Source organism: Patiria miniata, unplaced genomic scaffold, assembly GCF_015706575.1.
Source record: "Patiria miniata isolate m_02_andy unplaced genomic scaffold, ASM1570657v1 HiC_scaffold_7, whole genome shotgun sequence".
Classification (NCBI taxonomy): Eukaryota; Metazoa; Echinodermata; class Asteroidea; order Valvatida; family Asterinidae; genus Patiria; species Patiria miniata.
In genome coordinates this window covers 3112981-3129613 of record NW_024037074.1, presented here as the reverse complement: position 1 = coordinate 3129613, position 16633 = coordinate 3112981, and positions in this window count along the sequence as shown.

Below are 16633 nucleotides of genomic sequence, written 5' to 3'. Positions count from 1 at the left end.
TATATTTTTTCCAATTTTTAAAACCGTTCGGAAAATTATTGTTACAAAAGTCAAATATAAATCTTGTGTTAACTTTTGTACCAATCGCTTAAAAACAATTATGCAGTTGTAAAAAAAGTGCAATAAATTAATAAACACATCGAAAACTGTTATAACCGACTTTAATTTTTTATCGATTTTGCTTTTTATTTTGGGTATTAAGAAAGTGTATTGTTTATTATTGGCTTAAAACGATCAGTTTTGAAGAAACACGACCCTTATTATTTTTTTGGCCATTTTGGATCGGAAAGCGAGGCTGCGGTTGCACAAGAGACTTTTGGGAGTTGGGATGTTATACCATTCCTCCATGATATTGTTATACCATTCGTATCATAAACATTCATTCAAAACAGCCACTGCCAGTGAAGCTTCATGCCAACTGTATCATGGACCAAACCTTCACTCTCGTCCTATCGAGATTGTGAAAATTAGTATAAGGGTCACATTTGGGTCTGTTGAAACGTGGACCTCCATGGTTGTGTTCTTACCCTCCATGGTTCAACTATACAGGCCACATTCCCATGCATCAGCTGACCACAGAATTCTACGCTAACGATCGCTATATTCTGTGCTTACACTGTATATAAGCACAGAATCCTTGGTTACGAGATATGCAAAATATTCCCCGCTCACCCGTTAAATATGCTAAGCGTAAGCACGGAATTGCAGTAAAGCTGGGATTTCTCGCTAACGGTAAGCAGAACAAAATTGGGCTCAGTACCCATCTTTGGGGGAAGTGCGGCCTAGTGGTTAGGTTTCGTGACTGACGTCAGTGGGTCAGGGGTTCGAATCCACTTCACCTCTACTTGCCCCTCTCCATCACCGGCCAAGGAGTATAAACGGGTACCACTACCAGCATTAGATGGGGAGTAACCTGCGATGGACTAGCATACCATCCAGGGGGAATAGAAATATTCTCAGTCGTTTCATGTACATGTCAAGGAAACTGGAGATAAACGCCGGCCTGATGGGCCATATTGGCTCGCATGACAGATTTTACTAACTACCCATCTTTGATAAGCAGGTTCGTTAGGACATAGCAGTGCAAATCACGAGTTAACAACGGGCTTGCTTACGGCTTGCTTACCCCCCAAAAAGAGGGTGTTGGGCACGGGCCTCTCTGGAATGGAGTCACGTGCCCAGCAGCAAATCTGGCTTGATTGACGAAGTCGGAGTTAATCGGATTGCCCGGTCATCCAAAGAGGCGGATTAGGGCGCAAAGCCACCGGCGGGAGGGAAGTAACTTCTTGCTCCGCTGAAAAGCCGACGCCCCGCTGGGCAATTCACCGTGTTGACATTTTGAATTGAACCCAGGTAGATTTTTTTTTCGGGGGAATGGTCGGGAGTTTGCCTGGTTAGTTCAAAGAGCTAGGAACTTCGGGTGCCAAATAAATAGAGTGCGTCATGGCTTACCCGCGTACAGACGCGCACCGTGATTGGACGTGACAACTCACGCGCGTTCGGATTCGTCCAATGAAGTTAAAGAACATGTTCAGCAGTTAATAGGTCTTAGTTCCGTGTTGTGTACATTCCAGTGGGTGTACGTGGGAGTGTGGATTTTAAAGTTGTATTTCTTAGTTCTTCTTTCTTGTTGCATACCTAAAATGTACCCACGGCATCCCTGTCTGTTTGATCAGGGGCAGAGTTACCTTTAAAACTGTCAATTTCTTTGCAGGAGAAAAGGTTTAGTTAAAGAACTCTCGAATCGGTCCCCCCCCCCCCCCCACGGGGAAATAAAAGAAACCGTCAGTTTCTTTTAAGGAAACATTATATTTGCCCTGGAAATTTCTCCATTATAATCAAATAATAATAATAGCATTTAGTTTGCTTCACTTTCCCAGTTTCAGCTGCAGCCGTGGAATCGGGCGGCGGGATCGACCCGAAGTCTCTCGCGTCAAATCGGATCGGAGATGCTCTCTGCCATTCACCCCAACGGCCACACAGGCCAATCTCCGCAAATCCCGAAACTGAAAAAAGAGAAAAGAGAAAAGAAGCTCCATTGTGAAAGGCAAGAGAAAGAGGGAAAAAAGAAACCGCAAATCTGAAGTGTTGACTCACATTTTGATGAAGCCACTAATCCTTGCGCGTTCACTTCCTCTTCCGCCGTTACAAAATAGTTCCTCTTCACTAAAAAAAAAAACACCTGTCCATCTAAACGTACTCCCCGCCACGACACTCTTATAATTACCTATCTACTTTTTGTATCAGTTCGCCGGCAAATCACTGACATTCTTCAGTTGCCGACTTCGCGGCTTTGGGTTGATTCTTGATTGGATTCGGGCATTCACTCTCAGAACTTGGATTTTTTACTTTCTTCCTGTCTTTTCAAGACTTAAGCTTCTTAACCTTGTCAAGATGGCCCTACCTGGGATTTCTCACGCGAGGAACGTGCGTCTTCTTCCTCCACAGAGCTTCTTCTGAAAATCCTGAAATCATTGATTGACAGAATGTTGGTGGCCTTCTATACTTGCTATACTGCAATTTGCCGATGGGCATACTTCTCTTACGGTGCCGCGAATCCAAGGAAGATTCCTTATGCCGAAATCCGCAAAATTGGGGCTTTTGGGTGTGACCACCAGTGTTGTGGTCGAGACCGGATAGTCCGAGACCGACACCTGAAGTTTCGAGACCGAGACCAGCCCCTTCAAGGTGGACCGAGACCGAGACCGATATGGTCCGAGAGCGAGACCGAGACCGTGGATAATAAATAACAATAATCTCAATAAAAACCAAGACACATAATTACAGCTGAACAGTCTGTCCTTGAGATGATGATATTGATGGGGATGTGAAGGAAGTGATTGAAAGCTAGGAATCACTTGTACCTGCTTGTGTCATGCGAGTGATCTTCATGTACATGTATATGCTTCATACCTTAAAGGGAATATACATCATTTGCTTTTGCTGTAATTTTCAGAAATGGATGGAATTGGGGGGTTGGAAATATATAGCAAATATAGTTACACTGACTTTTTTTTAGGTTTTGGGTTCGAAAATGCTATAAAAACCAAGAAAAACAATCATTTTCCTGTAGTCTGGTTCCCTGACTCCATATAAGAAGAAACAGAGCAGTTTACATACATTGGGGAATTGTAAGGTCAGGGAACCAGTCTAGCTGGCTCGTACCCGTTCATAGGTTTGTAATCGATTGCAAACAAGTGCGATGGTCAATTGGGGCCAGTATTTGAAAAAAACCCCATTTTTTTCCAACGCTGATCGGCCGATCAGCGTTGCAAATTGATACAAAAATACCACTTTTCTTGAAAATGACAGTATACCAGGTGCCATGATTTTACAGGATGCTTTACACTGTCATTCACTAACAGTCCAGCAAGGTATTTCAAAATGATTTGGTAGTTTTATTTTTTGATGTTTGCAAATGTTGTATTTTCCCTTTAAATTAAAACATGTCAACAGAATTTTTATATTGTCACAATCAATTTTAAAAAAAAATTGAAAACCACTCCACTCCAAAATATTAAAAAAAAATAGTTTCCAACTACTGTAAAGTGTAAATCTGATTAAGAAATTCTAACTAGTACGACAAGTTTTACTTATTTTTTGCAATGTTGAAACTTGAGAAAAGTAAATAGTTAAAGGTGGATGTTTCATCTGTTATAGGAACTCGCACCCTAAACTCCAGTCACCCCTTGGTTTCAGCAATGACCACTAACGGATATTTAAATGCAACTTTAATTGTACATTGAGCCTCCTTGTAAACCTGATTTCAAAAAACATTGGAGCTAGAAAATATTGATTTATTTTTTCAAATTTCCGTCATTGAATATAGACTTGTACATGTAGACCCAAAAGTTGCGAGGTAGTAGCCAGATATGGTTTGATTTTTTTCTACCTGGGATTTTGCTTTTTGAGGAATAATGGGGTACTTCAAATGAGCAGCCAGAAAATGGAGTCTTATCATGCACTCTCATGACGACAGTGAGTGGTAACTGGTAAGAGTGTTTGAATTCATTGCTGGAAAATCAGGCAGGGAAATTTACTCTCTCCAAAATACTATCCCAAATTAAAGAGAAGATTGGGGTCGAAAATGCGATTGTTACATCCGTTGTCAGATCAGATTACACATGGATATCTCAGTTTCCCCCCTTTGAATTAAGACGTAGCCCCATGATCCAGAGTTAATCTTGCAGTCGTTAGCTGGATTAGAAAGAGAAGAGAATGCTTAGGACCTAAGCATAGCCTCTGGGAACGAGGAAACAGTATGACACTCTTACATGCGATAATTAAAAAGCGCAACATCGTTTCAAAAGATTACAGAAAGCAACTTTGGTGAAGCCTAATACCTCGAGCTTTTTACACAAAAACGGAAAGCTTGGAGGCAAGTTCTATAAATTCTCGCCCTAGAGCCAAGATCACGGAGGCAGAGCTTTGATTAGGTTACGACCACGGAGAAAGAGACCCGTGGCCAGGTCAATAGCGAGTTGTTGGTCGGGGGCATTTGGCCTCATTACACGGGCCAGCTTAAGCTATCGACCGGTGATGATCGTGTGAAAATCATCTGGTTTCATTTCCAACCCGGACAAAAAACGTTGGATGAGGGAGATCACGATGATGAGCGACTTTCGGTCTTTGAAGGGAGGATCCAAATTTGCTAAAGTTTAAAGTGGCGTCATTTTCAGACTGGGAGTACTTCATCAATTTAGGTTTCACTTTTTATGCTAATTACAATTTTCATATTCATGAGCAAAAGAGTGATGTCACTCAAGGTATAGGAACCTCGATGTTACAGCCCTTTCAGCACCAAAAGGTGCAAAAAATTTTGCTGTCGTAAATGTTGTTGTTGGTGCATGGTTCATTGTTGACAGTAAGTCAATGAGCAATTTTTGCACGAAAGTTTTCGATAACCATATTCTAGGTTCACACTTTCAACAAAAAAACCCCTTAACTGAAGAATGTGTACCTCAAATGATGTCACAGTAACAACGCCCCCAGTTGTCAGGAAAAGCATGAAACATTTTAAATATTGCACAATTAAAGTGCACTTCAATGGCAATACTTTTATTTAAAAGGATGTCTCATAGTTTTCATACATTTAAGAGGAATGGAAATTTGCACAAAACATGTTCCAGTGTAAAATTCATGTCATTGTATAATAAGATTTTATTTCGGTGTAGGCCTATACAGTGTGAAATTTGGACCACGAAAAACGAACTCATTCCTAAATATCGTCACTAAGTGACGATATTTAGGAAAGTGACAGGTCACGTGTGAGGGTTAGAGTCCATATAAGGTAAAAAAAAGACCACATTTCGTTTGAGTCCAAATTGTCATATGGACAGCGACACGACTCTGTACAACGTCACTCTGAAACGGGTGTGAGACACGCGATCCTGGCAAACTGGAACAACATGGCGGCCGAAAGTCGGTCGTTGACCCCGTCCGCCCTTGATTTTTGTCCACGGGTATCGTGACTTGTTTATAGTACAACGAAACTCCTATAATGATACATTGCTCGGCTACATTACGGGTCGTCTGCTCCGAATGAATCAAAAGTGATTGATTTCGAACAAGGGAAGACAAAAAAACGGGGGTAAGTGCCGTCCGTGTGTGATACGCGCAAGAAAAGGTGAACCATTTTGATTAATGACGGTATTATGTTGTACGGGTTATGTTGGGGTCAATTTTGGATTTTGATGTTTCGTGCGTGTCGCATGTCTCCCACTGAGGCGTTTTTTTTTATTGCGATCACAGTATGTATTTTTCTTCCTATTATTTCTTTTTTTTTACGAAATTGGTTATTATCAACCTAACAAAGGTTTGGAGGTAAATCAAAGCATAAATTCATGATTGAAGACTCCATTCGAATATATTTTCATTTGACTTATTAGATAATTAAAATATTAATATTTTTACGTGAAAGGCGGTTTTACTGGCGGTGACCTGATGGTGTGTGGGGGGGGGGGGGGGTTCACGGGGTAAGGTGAATCATATTTGGGAAAAGAAAAATAAATTGTCTGTTTTTTTTTTCGAAAGTAAGATCAGTTTCATTGAGTGCCTCCAGACTGCACCCCGTCCTCACGCCAACATTCCCCCCCCCCGCACATTGAAACCAGGTTACCCTTCAGTTTAGTGAATTTGTCTGGGGCAGATAGCGTCGGACGGGAAGGCGAGAAATGGGCATGGATCGAATGAGCCAACTTGGACACAACCGGGGAACGACAAGAGCGTCAAGGGGAATACTCGAAAGGGGGGGGGGGTCAACCGCAGTTGTCCGATTAAGTTTTCAGGCGATTTTTTTGACGGAATCAACCGTTCTTTCTGATGTCAACATCCTCCTAACATCCGCCCTCTTTTCTTGTAAAACCAAGCGCAATCCGATTGTAAAACTGAAGTTTAAACCTAGTAAATCCAAAATCCAACAAGAAAGAACCTCAACTTTTTTGTATATACTCATCCCACCTTTGTGAACAAAGAAGAAAATGGGGGATAAAATTCGTAAGAGATTTGATACAAAGCTCCATTTAACTTAGATTAAGTCCGTTGGGAATTGTCCAAAGCCGGTTAGTATAATACTGGTTAAATCAGTCTCGGTGTAGCCTAAACTCTGCGCATTGAATCCAGATTACTTAACGTTTTACTCGGTTTTTCGATTGCCCAATCCAAACTTCTGTCATCTTTTTTTTTTATTGATGCATCATTAACAACCCAGGATTAAGCTTTTTAAGTTATCCTTGGGGTCGTATCGTGGCCCTCCCACTGACACCCTTACTTACCATCTAAGATCCTTTCAAGACGTGGGTCTTATCCGCCCTTGCACGTGAACCGCCATATTAAACGATATAGGGCCTACAGGCCATACGCACCTAAATGTTGCAGGTCGGTATTTATAGGCCCAAAATTCAATTTTTGTTCGCTTTTTGGGGGGTTATCCGACGACTTTTGGGAGAAATTATCATCCAAAGATGATCACACCGAAAAGTAGTCCTGACGCCCATCGCCATTTTGAAAAATAATCCCTACGCTCCATTGCAAAAAAGAGCAATTTTAGGGCCCAATTTTATCCAAATTTCTCAGAAATACAAGCTCGCTCCCTTGTTCACGGCTTCCACTCCCCCCCCCCCTTTTTTTCCTTCTTTACAACCCTCAAGTTCATGGTCCATGCTCTAATAGCAGATAATTTAATGCAATTTTGGGCCTACTTTAACTGGCCTACAACCGAACGTCACAATTGACAGTTAGTTTACTCGCGAAAGTCGGGGAGGCAGTCAGTCAAGCAGTCAGTCGGGGAGTCAGTCAGTGAGGAGGAAGGAGGACTCTAGGCTCACCCTCTCTGGGACCAAGCAACTCATCCCCGATGCTGCAACACCTGCCCTAGCGTGGGAATTCTCTCCCCTATCTCTTGGTTTTACTCGATGACATTTGTGAAGAAAGGAAAGACTGTTCTAAGACGGTTAGCCTATCGATTTCAGATACTTCGCTTTAATCTTCGTTATTATCTCCTCTCCTTGCAGTTCATTAAAATGTAAAGAGTGTAATAAAAACGATCGATAGTCGGGTATCGATTCCCAATATTGAACTATAACGGACTTTAATATACCAAAGAAAGCCCAGAAACCGAATACCATGTCGATAACCAATACGCAGTGTCTTCGAACAAAAATGCCCTTTCTCTGTATGGTGTGCCCACCGATTTAGTGACATCTTCCTTTTCACTTATTAAACCTTTTTCTTTTACAGTTTTAGGCTAGATGTAACCGAAAAATATCAATGTTTATCGGAAGTGAAATTCGACTTTGATGATTCATATTTATATAATTATGTTTTACGTTTCTTTACGAAGGGTGTGATGTCCAAACAGTTTAAAACTGGTTTCCATTGGGGCCCTGCATACATTACAAATTATTAAATAAGTGCATTGGTGAAACAGACGACGAACAATATATTAATACTTGTACTTACAGGGCGAGTAAAAAAAACCTGAAACCCAAATGTCGGGACCATTGTTTTAGTGGAGTTCTGCATATAGCACTTTCGAAATCTGGGATAAGAAAGCCCAATTCATAAGGTTTCTTCTAGTACAAGAATCATTCAAATCACTCATGCACTTTTCAAGTTACGGAATTTTAAACACAACTACCGTTTTTAAGTTCTGTCCACGAATCACGAAAAGGTAAGTGTTCTTTCAGCAAAACGAAAACAAATCGCATAGGGCCAGGGATGTATGTGAATTGTTTTCGATTTGCTGAAAGAATGCACACCTTTTGTGATCCGTAGACAGAACTTTAAAACGGTGGTTGTGTTTAAAATTCCGTAACTTGAAAAGTACATGGGTGATTCGAATGATTCTTGCACTAAAAGAAAGCTCATGAATTGGGCTTTCATATCCAAGATTTTCAAAGTGCTACATGCAGAGCTTCACTGAAATATGATAGTCCCGACATTTGGATTTCGTTTTTTTTCTACTCAACACACAGATACAAGTATTTCAGAAATATTACAGAATCAAAGCTGTGTACACAACACAGGTTCGTTTTAAACACTCAAGCATAAGGCATGAATTACTGATCACGGGATGGGCGAAAATTTAAGCCGCAAAATTCCCTTTTGGGAAAAAAACACGGGAAAATTCCCGATCCGGCTTCAAATTACCGCAGCAACCAAGTTTATAACTCCGCAGACCAGCGCATTTTGAACTAATGTGTTATTGGCGGAAGTGATACACTAACTGATGGCTTTACGTAGTTCTGATAGAGCCTATCTTAGTATCATTAATAAAACTGAACCAAAAATTATCGTCACTTTTTACCTCGAGAAAGGGGTATAACTTTGATTTTGAATGTTTTCTTCCCGATTTCAGACACTAAAGTTAATAATGTTCAATAATTGTTTTAAGTTGTGCTGTTTTAATGGTTCTTGCATCCATTTTGGAAGTCACGATTGGGGGGAACGATCAAATGGAATATCCCTGACATTTTACACTTTTTTTGTGACATGCGCCACGGTTGGCATCGTTCACTGTGCCTCAACTGACATTTCCCCACGGATAACTTTTTTTCTCATTCAACATAATGTGCGGCATTTGCAACACAAATAGCGTATTCAGAAGTCATTGAGTTTCAACAATCGCTTCTCGAAATCCTCAAAGGAACGTGAAAGAAGCCAGCAAACGTCGAGGTTTATCATGAAATTGACAATGGCGTGACATTTTGTAACTTTTTTTTTTTTTTTTTTAAATACAAAGGGTGTCATAAATCAAATATAGGCGCCAGTTCCGACGTGATTTCACCGTGGGAACGGAGAGGCCTAACGGATTTCCGTAGCCTGGAGGTGGGGCAGACCGTACAGGGGGGAAATACCACAAGCTACCCCATCGGTCATCAGCGAGCCAGCAGAGCGCGACCGTGACGGTGAAAAGCGGCCGCAACCCGGTCAGCCAGGGCCGTCCCGTCCCGCTGACGACGACTTAGGTTGGAATAATTTAAAAAAACAACAACAATGACAGGTAACAATTACATTCGTCCCCCATTCGTATCCCGTTGATGAATTTCAAAACCTAGGATTCCCCTTACGAAGTCGGCTTCATCTCGAGACTATGATCATTTCCAACCCTAAGCCTGGAATTCCCGGCCAAAATGGAAAACTCTAAACCTTGACCTCATGATAAAAAAATGACGTTCTTGAATCAAAACCTAATCTCGTATTGGGCTTTCTAGCTTCCATTGTTAGAGGCCTTAAATAGTGCTGCAATCTTTTAACGCAAAAGCTGAAACGAACCCGGGGTTTCAAAAAGCCAAACAGCGTACACGCAACCGTAAAACTCGGCTGAAGTATTTCTCGGCTGAAAGTCGAGAACAACTGCACCTGACATAACGCGGGCTTATTGTCAAAAAAAAAGCCTGTAAGCTTGCGGGGAGCGCGCGCGAATCCATACACTGGCGGCTTTTTTGTATGCTGGGAGATCTACCTGTAGGCAAGATGACTATTCACCCATTGAAATTGGGAACAATCGCCGTGAATGGGGAAGAACGGTTCCCACGCTCCGTGACAATGGGCCCGGAATGCGCATCTTCACGCTCCGTTAACGGTGACTGACTTCGAAGTAAGAGGAAGTTACATCAGAACTACCACCCCCCCCCCCCTTCTTTCTCTCTTCGGAATCACATCACCGCTATAGAAACTGGGAGGACATTGTTAGGGTTGTTTTCTTTTCATCACTGTCCTCTCTGTTTGCTCCAACATCTTCTACGTCTTCCGTGCGCGTCTTCGGCAAGTCATAAAAAACATAAAGAGCAATTGAAATGTCGGTACTCTTTGCGATCGGCGGTTACTTTTCGGTGCTGCGTCGGGAAGTTGTAAAAACACGACTTGAAAGGTTTACTGCAGGCTTTGCGCGTGCCAAGGCATCTTAAAATGCTCGGTCTGTATTATTTTCCAGAAAGCTTTTTTTTGGGGGGGGGGGGGATCATTCTAAAGGTTTACTGTGATGCAGCATCTTTAACCCTTAGAGTTGAACTCTAAGGGTTATTATTCGGAAAGGGTTGTAAAAAGTTCTTGGGATGCATTTTGCTAGTGACATCTCTTTCAAGTGCCGCCGCATCTTTTTTTCCCCCATTATCCTGAAACAAACCACCTGAATCATTCGGCAAAAAAAGCTAATTTTCTGATGTTTTTAACTATAAAGCCCCGGCTTGGTCAAACTTATTTTAAGGAGAAAGAAGGTACGATGTTTCAAGAACTCCAAGTTGAAGGAGTGAAACTCCACAGATAGATACTGCCCTCTTTAGCTCAGAAATGCTAACAAACAGTACTGGTAACAAGATCTTGAAGACATTTGGAGAAGTACAAAGTTCCTTCCATCTACTGAGGACAAAATGACTGGTCAAAGAGGGTTGCAATATTGAATCCCAACTGAAGATCCCAGGAGTAAAAATGGTGGGACGCTTAATTCAAAATGCCAAAAAAAAGACATTTCTGGTTTTTGTCTCATCTGAGGCATCAGGTAAATCCTGTGCCACTAATGTGCATGAAATACTCGATTTCACTTTTTTTGTAGGCCAACATTGTGTGTGAAAAAAAGTGCGAGTGCACAATAAGCTCTGGCGAAAAATGCGACGCCGATGGTACATATGGAACACCATACTTTTGATCAATTTTCATTTCCTCCTTCTGGATAGTGTGTCCAACCACTACAGAAAATACCACGTGACTATAACATTACTGCACATATCTTACCATATAATTTTCATAAACAACTTTTACGAATTGTCACAACATTTTCTTAGAGTGCATTTACTGACGACGGCATCCCATTTGCTCAATTTTGGTAAAATATTTTTGGTCAATTTTCGGGGACCGACCGACCAACCGACACCCGAGTGACTTGTAGAAGCTCCTGCCAGTGCTTAAAAATATCGCATTTTTTCTCTCCATTTTGACCCCTAGCACTTTTTATTTGAGGTTATAGTTTGTAATAATTTCCAGAGCAGTCGGTTGGAACTCGAAACTGAAACCTCAAAATTTGGCTTAAACTTGCCCAAGCATGCGCAATGCCATGGAATATCCTAGCACGACTCTTTAGACATTGGAATAATGTGAGCACTTTGTCGCCTTGTTTGTGGGAAAAGAATGAGCTGGAAACACAGGTGATGTATACGAAAATGGTTAACTTTTAAACAGTTTATAAAAGAATCATACTTCTCTTGGTTTGCAAACCCTTCTGTTTGGCTGAAATAGAGTAGGTTGTTTTGCAACCAGAATCGATATTGGAATAACACAATGATGTTTTCAGAGTTGATTTGCCAAAGACTGTGTGGATATGAATAAAAAAATATTAGCGAAAAGAAATCGAGGACGAATAATTCAATGACGTGTGATAACGATCCACCAATCACATGACGGGGATTTATTCAGGTGTTGTATAAAACAGAGTCGGAAAAAAAGAATCACTATATACTCGTCCCTTATCCAAAACGAATCAGGCAAAAAGTCACCCCATACCAAAAACCATAATCAGTCTGAATGATAACATGAAAGCTCACTATTATAGCACTTTCCCCCTCTTTTGTTAGCTTCACTAGACCGCATTTGACCGCTCCGTGGTGGGTGTTTTGGCAGCGCGATTTTGTGGGAGGTGCGAGCCGTTTTTCTGGTCGCTTGTCCCCGTCAGCTCGAGCGCTCAAATTGCGCCTCGCCTGACTTGCCGGGCTCTGAGCCCCCCGTCACTCGCTCCGCTGGCCACGCTGTATCGCTATCAACACATTCTTTCAGCTGAACTTGGCAATGGCAATATACAGAATGGCTGTTTTTCAAAACTGGAAATACTTCTTTCCCACGCGCAGTTCGTAAACAGCTTAGCTTTTCACACGTTGTAAACGATTTCGTATTGTCGTGGACGTACATCGAGCAATACGTATAATGAAGCCCGGTACAATTTGTCCCTATACCGTAGTTTTTGTGAGCTTACAACTTTGAAGTTACAATCAAAGTCCATTTTGCACTTTTTCCCGCAAACTAAAGAAAGTCGTATGGATAAAGTAGATAAATTGCAATTGAAATTGGAGGAAAACTTAGGAAATAAATGGTCAAGATAAGCGAAAATCTGGAACGCAAATCTCTGGAGAGAAGCCTATCCCGTCTTGATTTTTACAAATCAAATTACAGAACACTGAGATAGAGAAACACAAATGCAAAGTACGCGTAGACAATTTTCAGTAAAACAAGAATGTCATATATAATTTTCATTTTCAATCTCGTGAAATGCAGCTTGATTTTTGGTTTTGTGAAGAATTCTTAGGGGATGCCTCTCGTTAATTTGTTTACAATGTATTTAAGGGAACCCTTTTCTGAGACAAAAACCTAACAATGAGTTTGTCAAAAACACTAAAACGAAACGAAGATGTCTGGTATTTCGGTGGTTATTATTTGACGGATGAAACTTGACAACAACCAATTTAAATCTCCTCTTTCAACTATGCTCAAGGTTTTAATTTCGATTCGGCGCCTACGTATAAATCCCTGCTATAATGAAGCCAACACAGCCAAAAGTCGATTTTTCCCGCCTTGTTTTTCCCCCCTGAAAACAGAAAAGTCCCTGAGATGTGATGGGGTTGAATTCCCGTCGAGTACTCGAGGGGGCAACAGGTTCGGCCGTGGGTACGGTCTGTAACCTCGCCCCGGCTCCTCGGTCTCTCGAGTCGGCGGCATTACCTTGCTCCGGGCTGGCTTCAAAACCAGTTTCATGAATGCTGTCCAAAGCAGGGAAACAATGAGAGAAACCATAACTCCTTTTTTTTTTTTATAGGACCTCATCCCCTTAAGGATCTCCACGGAACGTCTTGGTTTCTTCCAGTTCTGTTTACCCCGTTGTCTGGGGTCGCACTTGTGAGAAGGCGCCCCCCCCCCCCCCCCCCCCGTCTGGACAGCAAACACAAACATTAATCCCTAACCCTGCCGCATATACCGTCAAGAATTACCCCATGGTAGGGAATCAAGGCCTGCGAGAACAATACACAGGGTTACAATTAACTCAGGGGATGTTACCTGGCTCACGAAGCGAGCGTGGGAACCGGTCTCAGGACAATGCGAAAGGGAAGGTAACACAAAAGGAGGCAGAAAAGTTCTCCCTGAAAAGATCAAACCGCATGCCTTTACAGCCTTGTGGGGGAACACTACGTAAATTAGACAATGCATGCATGGAGGACAACGCGAAATCACTGGCTCTCTTTTCATCGTTCGATGACTTTTGAACACAGTACTTTGTAAAGGATGTAACCTGGTGCGCTAATAATATACAAAAAAAAACTTTTGAAATGTCAAGTGCTTTGTTGGTGAGAAGTTGTCAATACTCCAGTCTGTCGGCAAAGTTTTTTTTAGCAAATTATTGTGACGATTATAGAAGTCGCAAGATTGCAACATGAAAAACCGACATCTTGAGTGACAGTCTCGAATTGCGCCATGGCCGCGTTTGTCGATCGTGAGTTATCTGCGATGATCGTAGCGAGACGTCTATATGCATGAGAGTCTGCGACAGTTTGAAAAGATGAGAAACGCGATTCTTGAACACTTTCATGCAAGAAAAGGATTGTAAAGATCACATGGTTTCGATCACTGCCAGCAAAAAATTCTTATGGCGTCATTTTCCAATGTTTGCTCAAAAGTTAAGTGACTACTTTAGTAGCATTTTGCAACCAAGACCGACAAGTATGATTCAAGAAACTTCACTCAGAAATTCCTTCAAAAAGTAATTATAATTTCGATTTTCTTTTGCGAGGAATGATGTACTAGGCCTTCACCTCTTTGAAGTTTCAAGTACATTCCCGTCCCAGTGTCATAATAAATTTATTCTTCTGTCATCCACTGAAAGAATGACAGTAGAAATCAAATTATTTGAACAACAAACTTTAAAAAATCAACCAAGAAATGATGAAAGATAGCTCGTCGATCGAAATCCCATATTGAAACTGCAGGGGCGAGTGGAATACACAAGTGGCAACGTCGACGGACGCATAATAATGGGAGGTTTAGATACATGATTAAGTCTGAGATATGCCGCCGCAGAAAAATATCGCAAATAGAAACATTCTCTGAATAAATGCACTTCAAAAACCAATGACACTTACAGCTCCCAAGCCCGACCGTGTACCACTGCGCTACGGCGGCGTAGGGGCACGCCCCCCGATAGGCCGGCATTTATTCGCCCCCAGATAGGCCGGCGTTTCAGTAGCATGAAACGACTGAGAATATTTCTTCCCCATCCCCCTGGATTGGATGCTAGTCCATTGCAGGTTTTTCCTTTTTTTTTAATTTTCAATTTCGTAATATAAACTAAAAATTTGTTTTTGTTTTTGTTATGTTAATTTAATTTCTGTGTTGTACTTCGTCAGTGTTTATATGTGTATCTTAGTGTTTAAATTTGTTCTTCTTTTTGTATTCACACCCCTATATGTTACATATTTGCATTTTGGTTTCTTCATTATAGTTTTTACTTTTACTTAACGTTCTTAGTGATTTAAACATAATATTTTTTCCTTTATTTCATTTTATTCTTATCATTTTATACAGGGGCCTCAGTAATAGCAGTTTTTAACTGATAAGGCTACCCTGTCTAAATAAAACTATAAATAAATAAATAATAACAAATAAATTGCAGGTTACTTCCAAGCTAATGCCAACACCCATTTACATGTATACTCCTGGGTGAAGAGAGGCAAGAATATTCGGGTTTGTCACCCAGCTCGATTTCATACCAGTCTGTGGCAGAGCCTACGGTTTGCCGTACGGTTTGAGGGCGAACAATGTCTAAACCCTGAACAAAATGCCTCAAATCAAACATATATATTTGTTAATTTAATGTTAAATGTTTCAAATATCAGGCACTGCCGATGGGCCTAATTCATGAGTAGACCATTTTTGTCGAGTTCCTTCAATGTATTTCATTAATTGTCAACTGTTGAATGGGATGGCGCCATACTATTTATGCAGGCACAATGCAGCCTTATTTTACTGTCATTTTTTAATTTAAATCTGGCTTTAAACATTAGGAAATGTTTAATTACAAGTTTTAAATTATTCACTGAAGCAGACTGGAATTGATAAGAAATTAACTTGCTTTCATTTCTCTTCGCAAGTTCCAAAAATTAAGATTTCACCTCACTTTCAATTCAATAAGACCCACTACGGTTTTTAATGTATTAAAAAAAACAGATTTAAAATGCACATTCCAAGTATTTGTTTCCTGAAACTAATAAATAAAAATGAAATAATCCAAATATTTTCATCGGAAATATTTCTTATTATTCAGACGTTTAAGTGGCGGCGTCGCAACGCTAATATCACTGTGGGACTCCATAGCATAGCCGTTAACACTTCAATAAAACATAATGAAAAGTATTTGAATTCGGCCGTCTGATTCTATTTTCGGTCTGTTTTTTTGAAATGCAGGTGCAGAGAAATGATAGTTTGTCCGGTGGGGGAGAAAAAGCTCACAGACTTGCGCCAAATACTTAAAATTCCGTTACGCCGTCAACAACAAAATTCCCTCATTGGTTGGGTGCCTTCGACACCACGCGCGCGTGGCGCGTGGATGGCCAAAGTCTGCGCTTCAAGGGTTTGCACGCACACAGGTGTTGTTTATTAATGAAGCGAGACCCGACCAATCAGGGCTCAGCGCGCCGTGATGTCGCCTGCGCATTTAGCAAAATCCCTCATCTGTGATTTGCATACAGTAAGGACCGCCCACTCAATGGGGACTGGAGCGACACATACAAACAACGCACCAGCACGTGACTGCGCTCTGGGAATTATAATATACCTGCGATTTGCATAACAAAGCCGGCGGGTTCACGCTTGGCTGGTCCAGGTGGTTTTGGGCTTTGTCCCATCGGCACGACAGGTGCAGACAGCGGTAAGCCGGGCCAAACAAGCGCCGCACACCGTGGGAACTCACCTTCGCTCAGCTTTCCGTGGCGAGCCATCTCATTAAACACACAAACGGAATTGTTCTGCTTTTTGTTAACTTGTGTGTATACAAAAGCTTATCTCCACGCAATCACAATTGAAAAACCCTCCCTCTTTTTTTCCCCCAATATCTTTTTAGGATATATACAAAGCGCACACACCTAATGGCAAAACCATT